This window comes from Spermophilus citellus (assembly GCF_964194105.1).
Source record: "Spermophilus citellus genome assembly, chromosome: 7".
Lineage (NCBI taxonomy): Eukaryota > Metazoa > Chordata > Mammalia > Rodentia > Sciuridae > Spermophilus > Spermophilus citellus.
Genome location: NC_138188.1, coordinates 78,898,076 through 78,912,639, shown reverse-complemented (window position 1 = coordinate 78,912,639; position 14,564 = coordinate 78,898,076). Strand labels below are relative to the sequence as shown.

The 14,564-nt window shown below is 47.4% G+C and overlaps 1 long non-coding RNA gene across 1 annotated transcript in view; it reads left to right on the top strand.

Annotated features, from left to right (window-relative positions):
* LOC308653605 overlaps window positions 1-9,795 on the top strand; it is a 37,150-nt gene extending 27,355 nt beyond the window's left edge. Inside the window, exons 2-3 of the long non-coding RNA XR_014023075.1 lie at window positions 8,297-8,341; window positions 9,646-9,795. This is a non-coding gene — a long non-coding RNA (uncharacterized lncRNA). The remainder of the gene's footprint in view (window positions 1-8,296; window positions 8,342-9,645) is intronic.
* The last annotated feature ends 4,769 nt before the right edge of the window (window positions 9,796-14,564 follow it).

Here is a 14,564-nt window from a genome sequence, read left to right as displayed (position 1 = left end):
CCAGGGTGTAATGGTCCTTTCCAAGGGCCAACTTGATGAGATTAAGAGATGCAGAGGATCAAGAGGCTCATGGGTGTGTCAGTGAGGGTGTGTCTGGACATGATTGGCATGTGGCATAGCCAATGGAAACAAAGGCCCTCCCTAAGCATGGGCAGCAGCATCCAATAAGAGGATGGCTTGGAAGAACCAGCCAAGCAGCAGCAGATGCAAGCGGATTCCTGTTGAACAGTTCCCGATTGCTGCTGTGATTGAATGTCCGACTCTTGCTTCTTCTCTCTTCCAAAGCAGGCTGTGCCAGCGATTCTCCAGAAGCCTTTGGCCTACTGCTGGGGGAGCACCCTGATCTCTCTTGTTCTGGGGATTTATCTGCTTGTTCTTCCAGCTCTCCAGCCCTCAGACTGCCATTTTGGACTATCCAGCTTCTGGTGCGTAAGCCAACCCAGTGAGTCTCCTTTTCCTAACCAAACTCCCTGTTGATTCTGTTCCTCTCGAGAACCCTAATGCAGAGGCATTGAGCCCAAACTGCTTAACCACTGAGCCACATCCTCAGCATATTTTTCTTCTTCTTTTTTTTCCGGCAACGTCTCCTCAAATGCTCGGGTCCAGTTCAATTGCTGAGGCTGGCTTTGAACTTGCAATCCTCCAGCCTCAGCCTCCTCCAAGGCGAACTCGTAGTCTCTCTCCATCTCTCCCTCTCTATTTCTCCCTCTTGTCTCACTTTCCCTCCTTGGAGACCAGGGTAGTCAGGTGTGGGTCATGGCCACCAGTGATGGGGATCCCGGGAATTTAGAAAGTGGTTTGAAACCTATCTATCAACAACATGGATTCAATCCAACACGGACAGGACATCCAAGATGATTGAATTTGCCCTTCAGCAGAAATGTACCCATGAGATCCTGTCTCCATAAGTTCCACACCCTGTGTTCCAGGTCAAGAGGAGCCCAGGAGCGTAGAAACTATCTTGCAAGCGGTCTCTGAAGACTTTTCCCCCTCTGAGAGTCTGCAGCTATGGAGAAGCATTCTCCCTGCTGTGTGAGGGAGGCCTGGGATTGTGGAGAGTATGCTCCAGGGCCCCAGGCACTGCCAGCCATTGAGGAAGCAGATGCTGGGCCCTGGCCTCTGCCTTTGTATCCCCGGCTGGGCTTCCTTTCTGGGGATCACCAGGACTTCAACCGCGAAACACTTTTACCACCCTGTGGGTTTCTCAGCTCTGACTGCCCCATCCACGGACCCGGATTGCACAGCACTTTGAGAAGAGGCCCAGAGCTGCCTGCCTGCCTGCCCTGGCCCAAGGCCTCAGACCCAGCAGGAGCCACCGGCCCCACCAGGAGAGTTGGACGCCTCTAGGAAACCAGGAAGACCGGTGCCCAGGCTGCCCCATTGGACCAAGGGATCCCGAGATTGCCCATACTCTTTCCAGCATCTTGCTGTGCTGGTGCCAGGAGCCTCTGCCTGAGCTTTCCACTCCCATGCAGAGGCTTTACATTGGAAGGCTCTGGACTCCTGGCTGCCTGCCTTTGGCTTGAGAGCACTGGCGTCTCCGTGAACAAGCTGCAATGGGTGATCCTCTGAGAAGAAACCAGGTTCAAATAGACAATTCTCAGATTAGCAGTCGAGGGAGAAGTCTATGGCTTCTTGGATTTTCATGAAATTTTCTGTCCCTTGTATAATAAAATCATGGAAACAATCGTTTTCCACTAGTGTGCTTGATTTGGAGATTGGGAAATGAAAGGTGGGTTGGCTGGATGCCAGCATGGGCCCTGTGCGGGTGTCTTTTCTTGGCGGGAAAAGGGATGGATGCTGGGGTCCCCTTTGCACAGGTCCACACGGGGTTCCCCCTTGCCTGTTAATCCTGCCCAGTATCAATGTATGGGAAATGTTCATTACAAGAATTCTTCAGCTCATCTCACTTCTGTCATTGTTCTGGGGGCCAAACATTCACAGGACTTCATCCCAGAGTTGTCTGAACTTTGGGACCCCTTCCCTCCATTTCCTAGAAGGAACTGCAAAAGTCGCACTTTTACACCTTTGACTCACCACAGGCAGATGTTTTACTTTCTCAGATTCAAAAGGAATATTTTCAGGAAAGGCAAAACATCCTATGCAAAGTATGCTCGCAGAGAAACTGATGACCCAGATCTGTTGTAGACATGCGCGTAGGCCTCAAAGGAAGTCCTTCAATTTTCGGCTTTGGCCTTTCAAAAAATTTTATTCATGATTTTTTTTTTTTTTTTTTTTAAGAGTTGAGCACTAGAAACACAACCGGGAAGAACCAGAAGTGAAGGACACTCCCAAATTTAATACTTTGTTTCATGCGCAACTTTAACGGCATCAATTGCAAAGTACATTATTGAAATTCTGGTGAAATATGAAATTTTGGTGCAATTGAAACATCCCTGGAATTCGCCCACCGGCAGTTCTCTATAATCCAACTTGCAAACTGTCACGAATAGAATTAGGAGTAGAGGTCTGCAGTTTTTTCCCCGTTCCTCTTCAGCCTTTTGAAAGACGACTGAGAGTAGACAGCCACGCTTCTTCTAATATTTCATAGAATTCACTGATGAAACTGCTAGGCCCAGTACTTTTACTTAGTAGTGTTTCTTCCCACCCCCACCCCCACCCCCCCTCACCCCAGTGATGGACAGTTAACCCAGGCGGGGCCTCAGACAAATGCTCTATACCACTCACCTGTATCCCCAGCCTCACCTTGTGTTTGCTTCCTGATTTAATGGCAATCACGTTGTCGATTTGTTCAGGTGTTCTTGTTGATTCAGTGTTGGTAGCCCTCTTTTCTGTGAGCATTCCTCCACCTTGACCGGATTTGGACATGCCAGTGATTCACAGAGCCTTCTGGGTGTGTCTAGTAATCATTGGCATGTGGGATAGCAACTGAAGTGCAGACCCTCCCTAAAGGTGGGCAGCATCATCCAGTAGGATGGTGGCTTGCTTGGAATAAACGTGCAAAGAACAAGGAAGCAGCAGCAGATGCCAGTGCTTCTCTTCTTGATGGCTGCTGCCATCACTTGAGGATATCTGACTCTTGCTTCTTCACTCCTGCAAAGTGGACTGTGCCAGGGATTGCCCAGGGAGTTTCCAGCAGCCTGGGATGGTGATTAATGCATGACCTTATTCATTTATTTATTTATTTATTTATTTATTTGTTTTTGTTTTATGAATTGATTCACTCTCCCAGGGTGTAATGGTCCTTTCCAAGGGCCAACTTGATGAGATTAAGAGATGCAGAGGATCAAGAGGCTCATGGGTGTGTCAGTGAGGGTGTGTCTGGACATGATTGGCATGTGGCATAGCCAATGGAAACAAAGGCCCTCCCTAAGCATGGGCAGCAGCATCCAATAAGAGGATGGCTTGGAAGAACCAGCCAAGCAGCAGCAGATGCAAGCGGATTCCTGTTGAACAGTTCCCGATTGCTGCTGTGATTGAATGTCCGACTCTTGCTTCTTCTCTCTTCCAAAGCAGGCTGTGCTAGCGATTCTCCAGAAGCCTTTGGCCTACTGCTGGGGGAGCACCCTGATCTCTCTTGTTCTGGGGATTTATCTGCTTGTTCTTCCAGCTCTCCAGCCCTCAGACTGCCATTTTGGACTATCCAGCTTCTGGTGCGTAAGCCAACCCAGTGAGTCTCCTTTTCCTAACCAAACTCCCTGTTGATTCTGTTCCTCTCGAGAACCCTAATGCAGAGGCATTGAGCCCAAACTGCTTAACCACTGAGCCACATCCTCAGCATATTTTTCTTCTTCTTTTTTTTCCGGCAACGTCTCCTCAAATGCTCGGGTCCAGTTCAATTGCTGAGGCTGGCTTTGAACTTGCAATCCTCCAGCCTCAGCCTCCTCCAAGGCGAACTCGTAGTCTCTCTCCATCTCTCCCTCTCTATTTCTCCCTCTTGTCTCACTTTCCCTCCTTGGAGACCAGGGTAGTCAGGTGTGGGTCATGGCCACCAGTGATGGGGATCCCGGGAATTTAGAAAGTGGTTTGAAACCTATCTATCAACAACATGGATTCAATCCAACACGGACAGGACATCCAAGATGATTGAATTTGCCCTTCAGCAGAAATGTACCCATGAGATCCTGTCTCCATAAGTTCCACACCCTGTGTTCCAGGTCAAGAGGAGCCCAGGAGCGTAGAAACTATCTTGCAAGCGGTCTCTGAAGACTTTTCCCCCTCTGAGAGTCTGCAGCTATGGAGAAGCATTCTCCCTGCTGTGTGAGGGAGGCCTGGGATTGTGGAGAGTATGCTCCAGGGCCCCAGGCACTGCCAGCCATTGAGGAAGCAGATGCTGGGCCCTGGCCTCTGCCTTTGTATCCCCGGCTGGGCTTCCTTTCTGGGGATCACCAGGACTTCAACCGCGAAACACTTTTACCACCCTGTGGGTTTCTCAGCTCTGACTGCCCCATCCACGGACCCGGATTGCACAGCACTTTGAGAAGAGGCCCAGAGCTGCCTGCCTGCCTGCCCTGGCCCAAGGCCTCAGACCCAGCAGGAGCCACCGGCCCCACCAGGAGAGTTGGACGCCTCTAGGAAACCAGGAAGACCGGTGCCCAGGCTGCCCCATTGGACCAAGGGATCCCGAGATTGCCCATACTCTTTCCAGCATCTTGCTGTGCTGGTGCCAGGAGCCTCTGCCTGAGCTTTCCACTCCCATGCAGAGGCTTTACATTGGAAGGCTCTGGACTCCTGGCTGCCTGCCTTTGGCTTGAGAGCACTGGCGTCTCCGTGAACAAGCTGCAATGGGTGATCCTCTGAGAAGAAACCAGGTTCAAATAGACAATTCTCAGATTAGCAGTCGAGGGAGAAGTCTATGGCTTCTTGGATTTTCATGAAATTTTCTGTCCCTTGTATAATAAAATCATGGAAACAATCGTTTTCCACTAGTGTGCTTGATTTGGAGATTGGGAAATGAAAGGTGGGTTGGCTGGATGCCAGCATGGGCCCTGTGCGGGTGTCTTTTCTTGGCGGGAAAAGGGATGGATGCTGGGGTCCCCTTTGCACAGGTCCACACGGGGTTCCCCCTTGCCTGTTAATCCTGCCCAGTATCAATGTATGGGAAATGTTCATTACAAGAATTCTTCAGCTCATCTCACTTCTGTCATTGTTCTGGGGGCCAAACATTCACAGGACTTCATCCCAGAGTTGTCTGAACTTTGGGACCCCTTCCCTCCATTTCCTAGAAGGAACTGCAAAAGTCGCACTTTTACACCTTTGACTCACCACAGGCAGATGTTTTACTTTCTCAGATTCAAAAGGAATATTTTCAGGAAAGGCAAAACATCCTATGCAAAGTATGCTCGCAGAGAAACTGATGACCCAGATCTGTTGCAGACATGCGCGTAGGCCTCAAAGGAAGTCCTTCAATTTTCGGCTTTGGCCTTTCAAAAAATTTTATTCATGATTTTTTTTTTTTTTTTTTTAAGAGTTGAGCACTAGAAACACAACCGGGAAGAACCAGAAGTGAAGGACACTCCCAAATTTAATACTTTGTTTCATGCGCAACTTTAACGGCATCAATTGCAAAGTACATTATTGAAATTCTGGTGAAATATGAAATTTTGGTGCAATTGAAACATCCCTGGAATTCGCCCACCGGCAGTTCTCTATAATCCAACTTGCAAACTGTCACGAATAGAATTAGGAGTAGAGGTCTGCAGTTTTTTCCCCGTTCCTCTTCAGCCTTTTGAAAGACGACTGAGAGTAGACAGCCACGCTTCTTCTAATATTTCATAGAATTCACTGATGAAACTGCTAGGCCCAGTACTTTTACTTAGTAGTGTTTCTTCCCACCCCCACCCCCACCCCCCCTCACCCCAGTGATGGACAGTTAACCCAGGCGGGGCCTCAGACAAATGCTCTATACCACTCACCTGTATCCCCAGCCTCACCTTGTGTTTGCTTCCTGATTTAATGGCAATCACGTTGTCGATTTGTTCAGGTGTTCTTGTTGATTCAGTGTTGGTAGCCCTCTTTTCTGTGAGCATTCCTCCACCTTGACCGGATTTGGACATGCCAGTGATTCACAGAGCCTTCTGGGTGTGTCTAGTAATCATTGGCATGTGGGATAGCAACTGAAGTGCAGACCCTCCCTAAAGGTGGGCAGCATCATCCAGTAGGATGGTGGCTTGCTTGGAATAAACGTGCAAAGAACAAGGAAGCAGCAGCAGATGCCAGTGCTTCTCTTCTTGATGGCTGCTGCCATCACTTGAGGATATCTGACTCTTGCTTCTTCACTCCTGCAAAGTGGACTGTGCCAGGGATTGCCCAGGGAGTTTCCAGCAGCCTGGGATGGTGATTAATGCATGACCTTATTCATTTATTTATTTATTTATTTATTTATTTGTTTTTGTTTTATGAATTGATTCACTCTCCCAGGGTGTAATGGTCCTTTCCAAGGGCCAACTTGATGAGATTAAGAGATGCAGAGGATCAAGAGGCTCATGGGTGTGTCAGTGAGGGTGTGTCTGGACATGATTGGCATGTGGCATAGCCAATGGAAACAAAGGCCCTCCCTAAGCATGGGCAGCAGCATCCAATAAGAGGATGGCTTGGAAGAACCAGCCAAGCAGCAGCAGATGCAAGCGGATTCCTGTTGAACAGTTCCCGATTGCTGCTGTGATTGAATGTCCGACTCTTGCTTCTTCTCTCTTCCAAAGCAGGCTGTGCCAGCGATTCTCCAGAAGCCTTTGGCCTACTGCTGGGGGAGCACCCTGATCTCTCTTGTTCTGGGGATTTATCTGCTTGTTCTTCCAGCTCTCCAGCCCTCAGACTGCCATTTTGGACTATCCAGCTTCTGGTGCGTAAGCCAACCCAGTGAGTCTCCTTTTCCTAACCAAACTCCCTGTTGATTCTGTTCCTCTCGAGAACCCTAATGCAGAGGCATTGAGCCCAAACTGTTTAACCACTGAGCCACTGCCGCGTCCGGCAGAAATGGACCAAGTCCGGCGAGAGATGTCGGGGTTAAAAGAATTCACAGGACACCAAGGTTCTTCATCCAGGGAGAGTCTGACTTTATTATCTCAGCTCATACTTATATATTTTTGCAGACAGAATGGAAAGTTATTCGTAGAAAGGAACAAGGAGGAGTGGAAAACAGGTGGTTCACGTGGACTCATAATGAACCTTCAACCAGGAACCTTATCAGACCCAAGCAGGTCAGGACGTTCCCACATGACCATCATAGGCTGAATAATATGAAAACAGACACCACAAATTCTTCAAGGCCTTGTGAGCTCCTTCAAGGCCTTGTGAGCTGGCCTCTTTGAAGTGCACAACAAGAAACCAGGGCTGGCGCCAAGCCCCGGGGGCCAGGGGGGATCCGAGCCAGCAGTTCCCCCTCTTTTGTTTGTTGGACGTCAAAGGGAATCAAGTAGCCCCTGTCTTAGGTCGTTCACTGCCCTTACACTGCTTACCCGTCTTTGGGGAGGCCCCATTCCCCTGTCTTAGGTTGCAGTGCAAGCGTGAAAGTTGCCCGTCTCTGGGTACTACAAGATCAGCTTGTTGTTGCCAAGGCGTTCAGTGGTATCTATTCAGCCAGTCATTATTGGGTCTTTAATTGGTTCCAGTTCAACAGGGCATAGAGTCAGAGGAGAGGAATAATAATATAAGGAGGAAATGGGGTAAAGGGAGAAAGGCATGAAGCAGGGATCATTGTAGAAAAATCATCTTCGAATTGGTCGGAGACAAACTTCAGCAAAATCATCCTTGGTTTGTAGGCGTTGATAATGAACCTGTATTGGCTTAGAAGTCAGAATGTTAATTTGATCTTTAATAAATTGTGTTATTCTATTGACAAGGCAGGGGCCTATAGCAACTATAAGGAGAAGACCCGACAGGGGTCCAAGCAAAGGAAGGAGATAGGGCAGAAATCCATTTAGTCCCGTCCAAAGGGGATTTTCAAGTAACTCCCTTTTTCTTTTCTCCAAGTCATCTTGAAGTTCCTTAATTTTTGTATGGACTATGCCTGACTTATTAGCATAGAAACAACATCTCTCCCCCAAGGCCAAACAGATCCCACCCTGATTAGCGGTTAGCAAGTCTAAGCCGAGTCTGTTTTGAAGGACCACCTCTGCTAAGGAGTCTATTTGATCTTGTAAGTCCTTAATGGTCCCTGATAGGGTTTGTACATCGTCTATGAGTTGTTGGGATAAGCGACGGTACGAATGTATAGCCGTGCCTAATCCGGCTGTACCGGTGCCCACAGCAGCAGTCACTCCAAGGCCCACAAGAAGCGGCAAAAACTGAACAGCCCTTTTATGTCTCCTGATCAAAGTGTCCAGGCTGGGAATAGGCAGGGGCTCATCACCTGAGACGATTGTTACATCAGGGAGGAGAAGTGCCAGGACACATCCACCCGTCCAGTTGGCCGGGAGCCTGGAAAAGGCAAGGTTTCTGCCACAGACAAAGACAGTACCATTGGGAGGACAAAGAGGTGGGGTTGGTGAGGAATACTTTGTGACCACCGAGCAGTTCCTTACATTCAGGAACCCTACATCAACATCATTAGAAGTGTTTTGAAAAGATCCTATAAGGCACATTATAAAGCCCTCCACAATTTGCACCCTAAAGGGTAACCCAGGACCACACGCTGTGCCCTCTTGAATGGTATTATTAACAGGAATGGCCAGTGGCATCATTACACCTGTGGTCATACAAAGCCAGCAATCTCCGGCAAGAGTGGGATTGGAGTCATTAAGCAGGGAAAAGGTGGTCTCTAAAATACCTAGGGTGTTAGCGTCTAGGTCAGGGAGTTGGGATTTAGGTAGTGCCAGGGGGTGATACATAAGTTTGGGGATCTCTGGTTCCAGTCACCTAATTACCTCAATGTGTTTAATGGCATCTGTGGGTCCCCCTCCATCAGAGATCCCTACAGGGGCGGTGCTAGACCAGCAGGAGGGCTTGCCAACAATACCATAACAACCAGCCAGCTTCATGTAGCCAGATATGTCTCCCCCTCCAAACATAGGTTGAGAAAAATAAGCACTATTTGGTGGACCCTCCCCTTTAACGGCAGTCAGCATAGCCTCAAAATATGTTTTCCCATTTTTAATACAAGGGGAGGCCTCCGTATAGCATGAGGAATGAATTGTTGATGTAAAGTTGCAAGTTGAAGAGCATTGTGGAGTGCCCTCCGGGTTAGGAGCTTTAATTTTTGGCTTATTGATACAAACCCAATTGGGGTGGGTAGCACCCGTGGTCTGGAAACTTGTACTGAGGTAAGCTACCCTATTGGTACAATCAGAAGTGGCGGTGTAAGAGCCTGGGGCCTGCGTCATTGTTCCCCTTTGCATTCACAGGGGGTTCCATAGAGGTATGTTAGAAGATTTGTGCCGGCCGGGGGACCAAGGCCCCCATGAACTAACTCACCCAGAGGGAACATCACCAGCAGAGTCCATCTCACGGTTCGGAAGATCGGTGGCAACGGCAGACTCAAGTGTCTGGGGGTCTTCATCTGTAGCCTCATGTTTGTCGTTCACTGGTCTTATGCAGCGTTCCGGGACCCAAATGGGCTTTTCTACTCCTGGAGGGAAAACACATAGGGCTCCTCTCACTCTTGCTAAGAGTGGAGCCAAAGGCTGCCACCTTCCGGTGGATAAATCTTTCCACCGTACTTGAGCATTTTGTACAGTTGGAGGGGAGAAATGGCGCTGTGCGGCCGTACGTCCCCTCGCATCAGTGAGCAAAAAATTCAAAGTGAACAAGGTTATGGATAATAGCGTTTGTGGTCCCTGGCAGCATCTATATATTTCCCCCTCCTTTATTTTTTGTAGATAAATTTTTAAATGTTGATGGGCTCGTTCCACAATTGCTTGTCCCTGAGGGTTATAAGGAATGCCTGTTTTGTGTTCAATTTCCCATTGGGTGCAGAACCGCTGAACTGTTTGGCTTATATATGCGGGTCCATTGTCTGTTTTGAGACAACGTGGACTGCCCATGCAAGAGAAAGCTTTTAAGAGATGTCCAATAACATCTTTGGCCTTTTCCCCAGTGTGTAAAGTAGCAAAGATATAGCCAGAGTATGTATCAATAGAAACATGTATAAAAGACAGCTTACCAAAACTAGGGAAATGGGTAACATCAGTTTGCCAGATATCATTGGGGTGTAAGCCTCTAGGGTTAACACCTAAGCTAGGAAAATGAAGAAATGGAGCACATACTGGGCATAAGGAAACAATTTGTAAAGCTTGATCACGTGAGCATCCTGTGCGGAAGCGTAAAGATTGTGAATTTAGATGGAATTTAGCATGGAGTTGTGAGGCCTCATCATACTTGGTTACAGTGTATACTAGGCCCATATTATGAGTGGCGTCATCTGCTTTAGCATTACCCTCCGCCAGAGGCCCAGGGAGCTCTGAGTGTCCTCGGATATGTCCAATAAATAAAGGATCTCGTCTAGCCCAAACAAGAAGTTGAACCGTTTGTAATTGTTCCATGATAGTAGATTGCCTGCCAATATAAGGGGCTGTTTCAATAACTAAGGCTAAATTGGCAACATAGAGACTATCAGTATACACATTAAGTGGAATGGAATTGTATAGTTTAAGGGCCATAATTAGAGCTTCAACTTCTGATCTTTGGGCAGACAGTTTAGGAACAGGGTGTTGAATTACTTGAGATCCATCAAAAACAACCGCAAATCCCCCTTTTGCTCCGTCTGTATAAACAGTCTGAGCTCCTGGGATAGGTTCCCTTTTAATAATTTTAGGAAAAATAATAGGACATTTTTTAAGGCCTTCTAGAAGTTTGTGTCGGGGAAAGTGATTATCAATTTGACCCTTGAAATTACAAAGGAAGAGACACCAAAGATCATGTTCTTGTTGTAATTTTAAAATCATATCCTGGGTATAAGGCTGAATGAGAATGTCAAAAGTTTTTCCAAACAGTGCATCACCCAAGTATTTGGCCTTCCAGATCAGGTTTATCACTAGTTCATAAAAGGGAGTTATCACCCGAGAGTTAGAAGCGGGTAAATGGACCCAATAGATGGGACCTGTTTGCCAAAACACTCCAGTAGGGGTTAATTTCGATGGCAGGACCACAAATGATAGGGGTATGGAATAATCTATCTGGGTAACCTGCATATCTTGTAGGGCCTTCTCTATCAGTTTTAGTGATTGCAAAGCCTCAGGTGTGGGTTTCCTGACTGAGGTAGGGGAAGGGTCCCCTTGGAGGAGATCATACAGAGGCTTAAGCTCCCCTGTAGTAATATGGAAAGATGGACGTAGCCATTGTATCTCTCCCAAGAAAGTTTGCCATTGGTGCAAAGTTTTGAGGTGATGTATTTGGAATTGAGGCTTCTGGGGATAGATCCCAATATGATTGATAACGTACCCCAAATAATTAAAAGGGTGTTGGAACTGAACCTTTTCAGGGGCTATAATTAGTCCTGCTCCCTGTAGAAGAGACTGGAGGGTCTCATAAGCCTGAAGGAGGGAGTCTCTCTGTGGCCCTGCTAATAAAATGTCATCCATATAATGAATGAGATACAGCTGAGGGAATTGGCGCCGAAAAGGTTTTAAAACTTCGGCTACAAAATATTGGCACATTGTGGGACTATTAGACATTCCTTGGGGTAGGACGGTCCACTCAAACCGTTGGTATGGTTCCTTAAAATTTATGGATGGTAGGGAGAAGGCAAAGCGTTTTCGGTCTTTTGGGTGTAAAGGAATAGAAAAAAAGCAATCTTTTAAGTCTATGACAATAAGATGCCAATCCTTAGGGATTGCAGTCGGGTATGGCAGCCCTGGTTGTAAGGGCCCCATGGGCTGCATGGTTTTATTAATCGCCTGTAAGTCCTGTAATAATCTCCATTTTCCTGATTCCTTTTTAATTACAAAAATAGGAGTATTCCAAGGAGAAGTGGAGGGTGCCAAATGTCCCAGGTTGAGTTGTTCCTGAACTAGTAAAGAAGCAGCCTGTAATTTTTCTGTTGTCAGGGGCCACTGTTCTACCCACACTGGATCATGCGATAGCCATGTAATGGCTAATGGGGGTGGCCGCTCCTCAGTGGCCCCTAAGAAAAATTTCCCAGTCCTCGTCGGTCCTTTCCTTTTCTAATGACTTGACCCATCGGGTCTATGGGGGAAGTTCTGCCCTCATGTTCCTTTCCTAAGCCCTGTCCAGGTAGCCATCCCATATCCAGCATTACATTATTAACAAAATAATTATTGTCTTTCAATGTCTGGGTAGTAAGGATAGCCCCCATTTGTTGGAGTAGATCTCTTCCCCAAAGATTTGTGGGAAGCCCAGCCACCACATAAGGTTGAAAGAAACCACTGTGGCCTTCATTATCTTCCCACTTCAAAAAGGATGCACTCTTTTGTGGTCTAGTTTGATCTATCCCTTGTAGGACAGCAGAAGGACTCTGAAGAGGCCAGGCGCGAGGCCACTGTCTATCGGAGATGACGGAAACATCAGCTCCTGTGTCTAATATTCCCTCAAAGGTTTTATTCTGTACCTTTAATGTAAATTTGGGGCGTGAATCCAAGTGAGCCACCCAGTAGGTTTCAGGAATCCCAGTGGAGCCAAATGCCCCCCCTTTTCGGGATCCCAGAAGATGAGGTCCAGGGACAGACACCAAGGGCAAAAGCACCAACTGGCCTATACGGTCTCCCGGGTGGATGACAACAAGACCCTGTGTCGCCTCTACTAAAATCTTTATTTCTCCCCGATAATCAGAATCAACAACTCCGGTAAGGACTCTCAATCCCCACTGAGCAGCACTACCTCGCCCCAGTACTAATGCCACTGTCCCTTCAGGAAGGGGTCCGAAGACTCCAGTTGGCAATATCTGGGGTCCCATCTGTGGGGTCAGTACCGCTCGGGAGGTGGAACTGAGGTCCAATCTTGCACTTCCTGGGGTTCCCCGGGGGAGTTGGCTGATAGAAAAGGGTTGGTTAGTGGGAGGCGGCGGAGACGCCTGCTCTCTGAGGTTGGACTCTGTCTCGGCATTGCCCCGTACACTTTGGTTTCGGGGGCCCGGGGCGGGCCCCTGTTCCTGTTTCCCGACCGTATAAGGTTTCCATCAGCGTCCCATCTGGACTGACAATCACTACTCCAGTGTCTGCCTTTACGGCAGCGGGGAAAAAGTCCAGGTTTTCTTCCACCAAGATTTTTACGAAATGTCGGGCAATCTTTCTGTACGTGACCCTGTGTGCCACATTTAAAGCACCCCTTTGGGTTAGTCCCTTGATCGTTAAATGGATTGTTAAATTTTTGAAAACCAGTTTTAAGGGCCGCGGCTAGGACCTGACCGGTAATATGGGGCCCATCTATATCTTTACATGCCCTAATCATTTCATCAACACTTTTAGCCTGTGAGGAATTTATGGCATTCTGGCAGTAGGTATTAGCATTTTCATAAGCCAATTGTCTAATAAAAGGCATTGCCTGTTCTAGGTTTGGGAATATTTTTCCCGCTGCCTGCATTAGGCGGGCTATAAAGTCTGAATATGGCTCGGAAGGTCCTTGAGAAATTTTTGAAATTTTTGTCTCTATGTTGGAGACAGGAAGGGCCTTCCAAGCATGTACAGCAGCTGAGGCAATCTGAGCATAAACTCCTAGATCAAAATTTATCTGCTGATCAATGGTGGCATATGGCCCAGTCCCCGTTAACATTTCTACATTTCTCCGTGGATGGCCTGCATTCACATTAATTTGGGCCAACTTATGGCATCTCTCATGGTACTCACTTTTCCATAATAGAAAATCTCCTCCTGATAAAACAGCCCTACAGAGTTGTTGCCAGTCACTAGGAGCTAATTGATTAGCGGAGAAGGACTCAAAGAGAGTCAACGTAAAAGGAGCATGAGGCCCATAATTAATTACTGCTTCCTTAAGTTGTTTGATATCCTTAAAGGCTAAAGGGATGTGGACCCGGGTCGGTTGTCCATCAGCATCAATGTTCTCTATCACAGGAAAGGTCTGAGCTATTTTAGGGTTCCAATGGATCCTGGCCCGCCTGATTGGGGTATCTCCGTGCCCATCCCAATAAGGATTATAAAGAGGAGGAGGGACAGGTGGGGGTGCACTAGGCGCTGTTGAGATAATCCTTTTTAAGCGGCCCTCCATTTCTTGTATGTCCTTTTCTAATTCCTCCTCCTCTTCAGAGAGGGAACAAGCATCTTCAACATCCTTCTCTAGATTAACCTGAAGGCGTTTCTTAATTTTCCCAGTAGGGACTTCAGGAGGGTCCCCCTCCTTCAGAGAGGCTGCCATCTGTTCTTCCTGAACTTGGTTAAGGACTTGTTCACATTCTGCAAGCTGTTCCTTAATCTTTATTTTATCAGTTAACAAAGCATCTTTAACTAATCTCCATAAAGAGAAAGTGGCGATTGGGATACTTTCCGGACCTTGATCCCTCAACAATCTTTGTAAATCACATCTGACCTGATCCCAATCATTGTTATTAAAAAATCCCCCTGTCAGAAACCAAGGACATGCCTGGGCAATAACTTCAACAAATTCGGTTGCAGTTTTTGTTTTTATTCCCATTCCTTGTGTGTTCAACAGCTCCCTGAGTTCGTTGGCCAGACGAACTTTTGCTGCTGAGTTACACA